Genomic DNA, 11785 nt, shown 5'->3' with positions numbered 1-11785 from the left:
GCCCATGAGGTGTTTTCCTCTCTGAATTTTGTGGTTATTGCCCTTGGAATAAGGGCAGTTAGAAAAGAATATGACATTTTGCAAAAAGTAATTCACTTTGTGCTTCAGGGCTGCACTCAGGAAACCAGGCAGGTGACAGCCTATTGGAAACTGTTAAGAATGGGCCTGGGTTTAAATTTGTGTGTTTGTGTCCTGGTCACATCTAGCAGCACTTCAATATCTGCACTGCACTAATATTTCTTCTTTTATTCTTGAACTTTTGTAAATCTTGTTTAAGTATTGCAGCATTGTCTCAGCTGTCACTGTTGAGAATTAAGGGAAGTGTTGTCTCTCATACAGAACAAAGTCATCCCAGATGTTCTAGCACATACGTAAGTGCGTCAAGAACCGGGGAGGTGGTCAGCAGTGGAGCCAGCCAAATGGATGGTTGAGCTGTAAGGGGCATCATAACAGATATGTAGAGTGTATAAGCCTACTCTGAGGTATCTAGAAAGTATGTGGGGAAGTAAGACTAAAGAACAAACCACTGCAGAGTAGTGGGATGGGATTCTGAGTGGTTGTAATTTCAGGACTACCAAATAATATGACCTTGCTTTGTAATTATAAACTGGTAAAACCTTGTCATGTATAACTATTTTCATTTAATTCTGTAATTTTTTTAGAAGATAACCAATGAGGTTTGGTTTCTCCATTCTTGACCAGGCTTGATTAGAATAAATGCGACGGCTTCTGCATCAGCTTCCTATCTTTTCGTAATACCAACCAAAGTGGGGACTGGGGTAGGGGTGGGCATACAAAATTGTATAAATTCAAATTATATTATTTTCTACTTCCACTCATTTATACATAAGTGAGATCCAGTTAAAACAAACATAAAGGGCAGCCTCCCGACAGAAAAGAATATTAAGGGCTCTCAAAAATGGGCAATTTGTAGGCAAGGGGTAGTCATCACCATCATCAATTTGTAAGAATAGCTACCATTTATGGAGTACTTACTTTTTTGCTAATATGCTTCGCATATTTTATCTGAATACTTTTTACAACAATGAGGATGAAGTGTTGTTATTCTTATTTACTGATGACCAAGACAAGGCTCAGAGATGTTAAGCGACTTGCTAAACATAGCACAGCTAGTAAGTGACTGTATAGAGATTCAAGCTAAATTTGGGCTGGATCTAATGCCAATGAGTTTGGCCAGCCAGGGTGCTGCCAGAGAGTTTTGTCTAGATTATATATCTGTGAGTTCTTTGGTCTTTCTTTTCTTTTTCTTTTCATTTTTATTTCTTAAGTTAACCAAGCTATCTTCTTTCCATAATACTGTCTATGACTCACTCATCCAAATGATAAGTCTGATTTGTCATTACCTATGGATATATCTCTTGAATACCACTTAAGTTAGCTCATGATTTCCAGTGAGTAGCCAATCTCTTTTGAGCAGAGGCTAGAGGTTCTTTGACTGACATAACATCACTTGCCACATCAGTTCCTAAACTATTTGAATTGTTTGCCTTATGCATCTCCACTCACAGCTAATCAGAAGTTGACTAGAGTTAGGATCAGTGAGATACGAATTAAATCAAATTATCCCTTTATTTAAATCCTTAGTCAGAAAGATTTGATTTATGTCTTTCTTTCCTCTACTCCACCAGAACTGTTTACTTGACACAATCTAAGCCATAATACATAATTTTCACAACTCAGACAAGAATGCCAATTTAATTTTTAGAAGCCACACAGTGTACATTTGCAGTGATTTATAATGTTATTTTATCAGATTAATTCTATAGCTGCATTAGAAAACTGCACATCTAGATTTGCACACCTAGACAGTTTTACATTCATCATCTTCAAAAGCAGTTTCGTCCAGAAAGGGGCATTTTTCACAAGGGTTGGTTTGAGCTATTTCTTAGAGGAGCTGCTTGAATTTTACATAAATGTAGTCTCAAATATGGTGCAAAACTTTACTAAAATATTCTGAAACAGAAAGGTCACTTTTGAGTTATACTGCCAGGGTAGGTTTTCTTTGTTTCATGCCATCTTGTCATTAAGTCTCAAATAAATGGAGGCTAGTACATAAAAATACAAATAGTTATTTGCTAGGTACTGTGCTGATCGCTTCACCTCCATGATTTTATTTAATTCTTATACCCGCATTCAGAAGCAGGTTTTATTATCCCTATTTTATTTATCAAAACAAAACAAAACAAACCAGACACAAGGAGGTAAGAGGTAATGTGTCAAAAGCCACAATGTAGGGCTTCCCTGGTGGCGCTGTGGTTAAGAATCTACCTGTCCATGCAGGGGACACGGGTTCAAGCCCTTGTCCGGGAAGATTCCACATGCTGCAGAGCAAATAAGCCCGTGTACCACAGCTGCTGAGCCTGCGCTCTAGAGCCCATGAGCCACAACTACTGAAGCCCACACACCTAGAGCCTGTGCTCCACAACAAGAGAAGCCACCTCAATGAGAAGCCTGCGCACCACAACGAGCAGTAGCCCCCGCTTGCTGCAACTAGAGAAAGCCCGCGTGCAGCAACATAGACCCAACTCAGCCAAAAATAAATAAGTAAATAAATAAATAAATTTATATTAAAAAAAGGCCACGATGTAAATTTGATTCAGATCTATGTTAGTATGACTCTAAAACCCATTCTTTAGCCACCATACTGTGTGCTTTTCTGGGCCAAACTTGACATCTAAGTCATTATTTCTGACTGTTTTACTTAAATGGTTGCACTGCCCCTTCTTTGCATCTTCCCTCTTTGATTTGATCCACAGCATTCCTGAAAGTTATTTTACTCTTTTGAAATTTAGCAATTTTTAAAACTGCTCCAATTTGACAAGAAAGAAAAGAGGGGAAAATAGGTCAATCTAGCCTACTTATTTACCAAAGTAAAACAAAAAGGATATACCCATTTTATGTCTGAGACAAGTTAATGTTCAAAAATATTAAGTTACTTATTCAGGTATCAACAAGGACAACTATGGCCGGCAAAGGAGGCTGATGTCTCTCATTTTAAAACTTTGGAAAATATATGTTGTCGTTGTCCTCGTGAGAGTGAACAGTAAATTGCATTGATTTCAAAGATGTATTCTTTAACAACAGTAGATATCACTTAAAACTTACTGTATAGGGAGTGGACAGGCCCTCCTGACGGAGTGGACAGGACCTCCGGCCAGAGATATGTATAACACACTGACTTACTGTGACCTAGGAAAGGCTGCCAAGGACGTCTTCAACAAAGGGTATGGGTTTAGCATGGTCAAAATAGATCTGAGAACCAAGTCATGTAGTGGAGTGGAATTTTCTACATCTGGTCATGCTTACAGTGATAAGGGAAAGGACCAGGCAACCTAGAGACCAAATACAAGATCTGTAACTATGGACTGATCTTCACCCAAAGGTAGAACACAGACAGTACTCTTGGGACAGAAATCTCTTTGGAGAATAAGTTGGCTGAAGGGTTGAAATTGACTATTTTGATACCATATTTGTACTGAACACAGGAAAGAAGAGTGGGAAATTGAAGGCCTCCTATAAATGGGATTGTTTCAGTCTTGGCAGTAACTTTGATATAGATTTTTCAGAACCAACCATCTTTGGCTGGGCTGTGTTGGCCTTTGAAGGTTGGCTTGCTGGCCATCAGATGAGTTTTGACACAGCCAAATCCAAACTGTCTCAGAATAATTTTTCCCTGGGTTACAAGGCCGCAGACTTCCAGCTGCACACTCAGGTGAATGATGACACTGTATTTGGAGGGTCAATCTACCAGAAAGTGAACGAGAAGATTGAAATATCAATAAACCTCATGTGGATGGCCAGCAGTACCAAAAGCCATTTTGGCATTGCTGCTAAGTACAAGCTGGGTTGTAGAACTTCTCTGTCTGCTAAAGTAAATAATGCCAGTCTGATTGGACTGGGTTATTCTCAGACCCTTTCCGACCAGGAGTGAAACCGACTGTGTCAGCAATAATCAATGGAAAGAACTTTAATGCAGGAGGGCACAAGGTCGGGCTGGGATTTGAGCTAGAAGCTTAATGTGGTTTTGAGTAAAGCATCAGCTTTGTCCCTGGAGGTGAAGAGAAATGAACCCACTATGTTTTAGCTTAAAATTCTGTGAAATTTCAAAAGTGTGAACTTTTATTCTTCCAAAGAAACATAATCCTCCCCACACTGAGGGCTAGATATTGAGCCCATCCTAAGGGAGGTGCTTGAAGGCATGCCCAGAAGTTGTTATGTTTGTGCCACATTTCAGTTCAGTTCTGTAGTGTTGTTTTAAATGTTTTCCTCAGAGACGGTGCAGTGTCATGTAACAAAGGAGGTGACCCAACCCTCCAGTTGTCCATCACGTCCTGCATGTCCCACACCACTTTTTCATGACCTTGTAATATATTGGCCTCTGTGTGGTAGTGGACTCTTTGGTTTTGCATCAGAGTAAAATAAAGTAAACCCATCACATTTAGAACATAAAAAAACAAACAAAAAACAAAAGTACTGTATAAAAAGATAAAGTTTAGAGGTCACCATCTCTAAAAAGGAAGGATGGACTTTGATTTCCTAAGATTAGGATCCAAAATACAATGTGTATCATAGTATGTGAAGCTAGGGCGATAATGAAACGGAAAGAAAATGGAAGCAATTATTCCTTTTATTCGTGGTCAGAAGTTACACATAAAAGACTTTATAATGCATTAATGGAATAAATATTAAATACAATGGATGGGTATAGGGAGATTTTCCAAGAAAAAACATAATGTGTTAAATTCGAAGAATTCAACAAAGTGTTAAATCTATTTAAAAGTAGCTATGTAATAGTACCATCATAAAATTTTTAATTACCCCTAAGAGTTCATGGTAATTGAATCACTGAATGAAAATGCAAACTGTTTTCTGAAGATTTCTTACAGTTAGGTAATACATGAAAACAAATGTGCAGTTAGCGTAAGTCAGAAAATTTTAAAAAATTGGTCAAGAAACACTGCAGTCATCTGAACAAGAAAGAAAAAATCCATCCAAATAAGAAGAATGAAAAAAATTTTAAGTAATGTTACTAAATAGACAAGTTTCTGGAAAATCTCAAATGACTAACGATGACATAGCACTCATTAAAGGGAATTGATACTATTCTAACACCTTGAAAAATGAGGAACAAATTTAATTAGATGATAATAAATCTTAGTTTTAAAATGTGAAATAACATTATTGTATTTTCTAGTATCTTGGTTTCTTCTGACATCATAAATAAGCCACACAAGAAATATGACAACACTCAAAAATGACACATTATCATTCTCTTTACTTATTATGTTATTGGTATTAGAAGTCTATTAGACACAGCTAATCTGTCCCTAACACTCTTACCTTCCTCAATTTGTATTCAGCTTCAGAATGCGAAACCCATTTATCCCCATCTGTGGCTAGCCTTGACTGCTTTCTCTGTCTGCTTCATTCTGGCAGTTTGGGCACCCCAACTAAGTAAAAATGTTCTGTGTTGGTACTTCAAATTCATAGAAAGATGATAAAAATGAATTTCTCAATTCTGTACAAAGATACAGACAACTAAAAATACCCTATTTTGGTATTGCTATACAGTTTTACAAAGGTGGATAACCAGTTTCAAGTTTTATATGTTACTATGAGTATCTCACTTTGTTTCATTCATTCTTCATGGTTTTTGTATTTTTAATTCCATATATATGGAAGTAGAAAATACATAATATATATAATATTATAATGTATTATTATGTAATATATTTTGTATTTATATAAATTTATATTTATAAATCATATATACATTTTTTAAAAAAATTTACATACCCTCAACTGTCTTTTGATTAATCTCAATCCAAAGGTAAACTACAGAATTTTAAAATGTGTAGAAGTTTAAGGCTATTTGATTAAAGAATGGTTTTCACAAAGATAAATATTATTTTGGTTATGTGTCTATAAGGTGTCTTTTGCAAGTATTTTAATTTAATGACCTTTTATAGTTCTATCTGAGCCAATGAATCTTGCATTGCTGAACTGGGTAAGAAACTTTGGAACATTTTAGAAATAGAGGTTGAAGAACTAAGTGTGTCTACAGATAAATATTCTTCAAAATAGTGATTGGTCTTGGTGGCAAAGCTTTGCTTTTGTGATAAAAAATCTTGCTAACGGTGTTTTAATTGAAACTTTTAATCTAAATGTTGTCTGAATCCTGTTAAATGTTGCTTTCCTGCCTCAATTCAAATTTTCTTAATCTTCATTTTCACATTGAATATTGTTATACTGTCTGCCTCATTATGCTAAAGAAAGATGAAGTAAGCTATTAACATTCTGAATGGCCTATGAGATGTTATGATATAAAATGTCATTCATTTTTATGAGTTGGCTGTCAGTGTGGGCTGCAATAAAGTTATAATTCATCCCTGGCATCATGTGATGCCTGATATTGCTGCAAAATCCTTATTAAAATTTCAATAATTGTGAATTAAAACAAAAGTAGATGGGGCTTTTATGAAATGGTTGTTTCTGAAAGTCGGGTGGTACAGAACAGGGCTCTACAAGATAGACATTATTTGTTGTAGCTTCAAATCATCATAATTCCACTGTTATTTTCTTTACTGAAAAAAAAAATTGGACTCAGAATCACTCGAAACTTTCAGCTGCAGAACCTGGTATGCTTATACTGAGAGAAAAGTGAGATGATAAAGCTGTATCGTTGCTTCACCAAGTCTACCCTTAAATTGCTGCATGATGTCATTTGCCAGAAAACCTGAGAGTTGTAATTTGAATAGATTTTTCTATTTAAATATTTGGAAGGGAAGGGGCAGTCAGTGTTTTACATGTCATCTCATTGTCACATTAAATGTATGTTAATGTAGCATTCAGCTTGCAAATTTCCTCACACAAAATAGAAAACAACCACAAGAAAGATTCTCCTAGGACAGATAAAGCTGTATTATTTGAGCATATGTTACCAAAAGAAGCAAACCATCATTCAGAACAAAGGAATTTATACTCAGAGTTCTCTTGTGTATTATTTATGGAAAGTATGTAGTTGCAAAGATAAGAAATATTTTATTTATTATTTATTTTTAATTCTTTCATTAAAGTATAGGAAATATTTTGAATTAAGTAGATGATAAATGTCATTGTAATGAATGTGATTGGAAAAGAGTATATAAAGGAAGAATAGTAATTTGTGTCATATGTTTCATAGCATTTATTTTCATCTCTATCATCTTAAATTACTGTAGCTTGAGGATAGAAATTTGGTGCTTTTAAAGATTTGTCTAACTTTAGTGCTAGTAAGATGCTATACTCAGAGTGAACTTGACAAATCTGAAATATGATTTGTGTGACAGTATAAAGGCAGCCTACCTAAAAATAGCTTCATGCACTGAGCTGTCATGGCACCTTAAATTCTACGAATTAATAAAGAATCTTTATTATGAATCTTTATCTTTATTATGAATCTTTACCCATGAGTCTTTCTTATTCACTAATATTGTAGTAGTGTGTTGTTTTTGTTGTTCTGTTTTGTTTTATTCTCCACTGGACGTGTGGGTTGGTGAGATCTTCCACTACACTTCAGAATATTTGTATCTTCTGGCCACCAGTTGCCATTTCCATGGCTTCTATCAAGTGAACCTAGTTGCACCTGGCGATGGTATGGATAATTGAGAAAGTATAAAAAATATCATGGAATCAGCAAAAAATATGCCAATTCTATGAAGCTTCAATAGAGTAACAGCCTAGTTCCATCTCTAGGTGTAATCCATGGATCATGTGCGTTGGAATCATCTGGAATGCCTATTAAAATGTTGATTTCAGGATCCTACCTCAGAGCTACTGAGGTAGAATTTGTATGCAGTTTGCTTGATGATTAGCCTGTTACAAACTCCGAGATGATTTCCGTGGACATGGAAGCTTATTTTAGTGGTGTAAATATTTGTCAGTGATGGCTCCTATGTTGCTTTGAATCCAACAGTAACCTTTGTTCAAAAAAATACATCAGGGCGTACTATGGAAACAATTTTCAAACCATTCAAGAATAGACCAGTAATTTTGTCATGAAAATCAACTTTTCAAATACTTCTTTTTTTCCCATTTATTTTATTTAAAAAATGTGTTGCTTCTAGATTGAGCCGTTTAGCCTTGACCCTGTGGTCATCATCTTGAAGGACCATTTCATTTACTATTTCTGAGCATTTGAGGAGGCAATGTAGAGCAGTAGATCATAGTTAGAACATGTAGTTCTCTAGTTGCTTTAGGTGTAAGGTTTTCTTTCCAGCAGAAAACAGATGGTACACTAGATAGTTGGGTACCAGGGATGAGGCAAGGGACTGAGGGCATAAACTTGAAGAAGGCACTCACTCTGAAGTTTGTGAAAGCACCCTAGGTGCAATCGTCCTTTAAAGGGCTAGTGGAATACCTAGGATTTCCAGAGTAATGACGTCAGGGGAATAGTTACCAGAACTCAGAGAGGATATGGCACCTAACAGAAGTTGTAACCTTTGATAGAGGAAGGCCTGATGCCAGCAGCCACCTTACAAGGAGGAAACCAGAGTAATAAATATGCAGCTATCCCTCTTCTGCCTTCTTTTATTTGCTGAACTTAACCAGAAGCTGGAGGGAAAGAGAAATCTTCACTGGAGTCCATACTCCAAGTCAGCTTTCCAGGGTCCCAGCAGGGTGGGGAAGACTGGGAAGTGGATCTGTGGTGAGAGAGACAAAAGGCACTGGGACAAGATAAAGAGTCAGAGTGCCTGGGCTTCCCAGTTCTCCACTGTCTATCTTAACGTCTTAGGGCCTTGCTCATCTCATCTATGCAGGAATAATAGCATCTGCCTCATAGAGTTATTTTTAGGATTAAATTAAATAATACCTCTAAGGACTTGATTTATTTATTTACTTAAATTTTTATTGGAGTGTAGTTGATTTACAGTGGTGTGTTAGTTTCAGGTATACAGCAAAGTGAATCAGTGATACATATACATGTATGCACTCTTTTTTAGATTCTTTTCCCATATAGGCCATTACAGAGTATTGAGTAGAGTTCCCTGTGCTATACAGTAGGTCCTTCTTAGTTACCATTTCATATATAGTAGTGTGTGTATGTCAATACCAATCTCCCAATTTATCCCTCCCCCTCTTACCCGCGGTAACCATAAGTTTGTTTTCTATATCTGTAACTCTATTTCTGTTTTGTAGATAAGTTCATTTGTACCCTTTCGTTAGATTCCGCATGCATCATAAGTGATATCATACGATGTTTGTCTTCGTCTGACTTATTTCACTCAGTATGACAATCTCTAGGTCCATCCATGTTACTGCAAATGGCATTATTTCATTCTTTCTAATGGCTGAGTAACATTCCATTGTATATATGTACCACATCTTCTTTATCCATTAATCTGTCGATGGATATTTAGGTTGCTTCCATGTCTTGGCTATTCTAAACAGTGCTGCAATGACCATTGGGGGGCATGTATTATTTCAGACCATGTTTTTCTCCAAATATATGCCCGGGAGTGGGATTGCGGGATCATGTGGTAGCTCTATGTTTTAGGTTTTTTTACGGAACCTCCATACTATTCTCCATAGTGGCTGTACCAATTTAGATTCCCACCAACAGTGTAGGAGGGTTCCCTTCTCTCCATACCCTCTCCAGCATTTACTCTTTGTGGGCTTTTTGATGATAGCCATTCTGACTGGTGTCTGGTGATATCTCATTGTAGTTTTGATTTGCATTTCTCTAATAATTAACGATGTTGAACATCTTTTCACATGCCTCTTGGCCATGTGTATGTCTGCTTTGGAGAAATGTTTATTTAGGTCTTCTGCCCATTTTTTAATCGGGTAGATTTTTTTTTTTTTTTTGATATTAAGCTGCATGAACTATTTGTAAATTTTGGAGACTAATCCCTTTTAGGTTGCATTGTTTGCAAATATTTTCTCCCACTCTCTGGGTTTGTTCATTTTGTTTATGGTTTCCTTTGCTGTGCAAAAGCTTTTGAGGTTAATTAGTTCCAATTTGTTTATTTTTATTTTTATTTCCATTATTCTGGGAGATGGATTAAAAATGATATTGCTGTAATTTATGTCAGAGAATGTTCTGCCTATGTTTTCCTCTAAGAGTTTTATTGTGTCTGGTCTTACATTTAGGTCTTTCATCCATTTTGAGTTTATTTTTGTGTATGGTTTCAAAGAGTGTTCTAATTTCATTTTTTTACATGTAGCCGTCCAGTTTTCCCAGCACCATTTATTGAAGAGACTGTCTCTCCTCCATTATATAGTCTTGTCTCCTTTTTCGTAGATTAATTGACCATAGGTGTGTGGGTTAATTTCTGGGCTTTCTATCCTGTTCCATAGACCTATATTTCTATTTTTGTGCCAGTACCAAACTGTTTTGATGACTATAGCTTTGTAGTATAGTCTGAAGTCAGGGAGCCTGATTCCCCCAGGTCCATTTTTATTTCTCAATATTGCTTTGGCTATTTGGGGTCTTCTGTGTCTCCATACAAATTTTAAGATTTCTTTGTTCTAGTTCTGTGAAAAATGCCATTGGTAATTTGATAGGGGTTGCATTGAATCTGTAGATTGCTTTGAGTAGTGTAGTCATTTTGGCAATACTGAGTCTTTCAATCCAAGAACATGGTATATTTTTTTATCTTTCGTGTTGTCTTCAATTTCTTTCATCAGCATTTTATACTTTTCAGAATACAGGTCTTTTGTCTCCTTAGGTAGGTTTATTCCTAGGTATTTTATTCTTTTTTACATGATAGTAAATGGGATGGTTTCTTTAATTTCTCTTTCTAATCTTTTGTTGTTAGTGTATAGAAATGCAAGAGATTTATGTGTTTTAATTTCATAACCTGCAACTTTACCTAATTCATTGATGAGCTGTAGTAGTTTTCTGGTAGCATCTTTAGGATTTTCTACATATAGTATCATGTTGACTGCCAACAGTGACAGTTTTACTTCTTCTTTTCCAATCTGGATTCCTTTTATTCCTCCTTCTTCTCTGATTATCGTAGCTAGGACTTCCAAAAGGATGTTGAATAAAAGTGGCTAGAGTGGACATTCTTCTCTTTCTCCTTGCTCCTGATCTTAGAGGAAATGCTTTCAGCTTTTCTCTGTTGAGTGTGATGTTAGCTGTAGGTTTGTCATATATAGCCTTTATATGTTGAGGTATATTTTCTCTGTGCCCACGTTCTGGAGAGTTTTTTTCATAAATCAGTGTTGAATTATGTCAAAAGCTTTCTCTGCATCTATTGAGATGATCATATGTTTTTTATTCTTCTAATTTGTTAATGTGGTGTATCACACTAATTGATTTGCAGATATTGAAAAATCCTTGCATTGCTGGGATAAATACCACTTGATCACGGTGTATGATCCTTTTAATGTATTGTTGGATTCTGATTGCTAGTATTTTGTTGAGGATTTTTGTGTCTATATTCCTCAGTGATATTGGCCTGTAATTTTCTTTTTTTGTGGTATCTTTATCTGGTTTTGGTATTAAGGTGATAGTGACCTCATACAATGAGTTTGGGAGTTTTCCTTCCTCTGCAATTTTTTGGAACAGTTTCAGAAGGATGGGTGTTAAGCTTTCTCTAAACGTTTGATAGAATTTGCCTGTGAAGCCATCTGATCCTGGACTTTTGTTTGTTGGGAATTTTTTAATCACAATTTCAATTTTAGTACTTGTGATTGGTCTGTTCATATTTTCTGTTTCTCCCTGGTTCAGTCTTGGAAGGTTATATCTTTCTAGGAATTTGTCCATTTCTTCTAGGTT

The 11785-nt window shown here is 36.0% G+C and overlaps 1 pseudogene; it reads left to right on the top strand.

Moving 5' to 3' along the window:
- The first annotated feature begins 3183 nt into the window (after positions 1 to 3183).
- LOC132419688 (voltage-dependent anion-selective channel protein 3 pseudogene) lies at positions 3184 to 4038 on the top strand (annotated as a pseudogene).
- The last annotated feature ends 7747 nt before the right edge of the window (positions 4039 to 11785 follow it).

The sequence above is a fragment of the Delphinus delphis genome, chromosome 2, assembly GCF_949987515.2.
Source record: "Delphinus delphis chromosome 2, mDelDel1.2, whole genome shotgun sequence".
NCBI lineage: Eukaryota > Metazoa > Chordata > Mammalia > Artiodactyla > Delphinidae > Delphinus > Delphinus delphis.
Note: the sequence above shows the minus strand (reverse complement) of the source record. Positions and strands in the feature narration are given on the sequence as shown.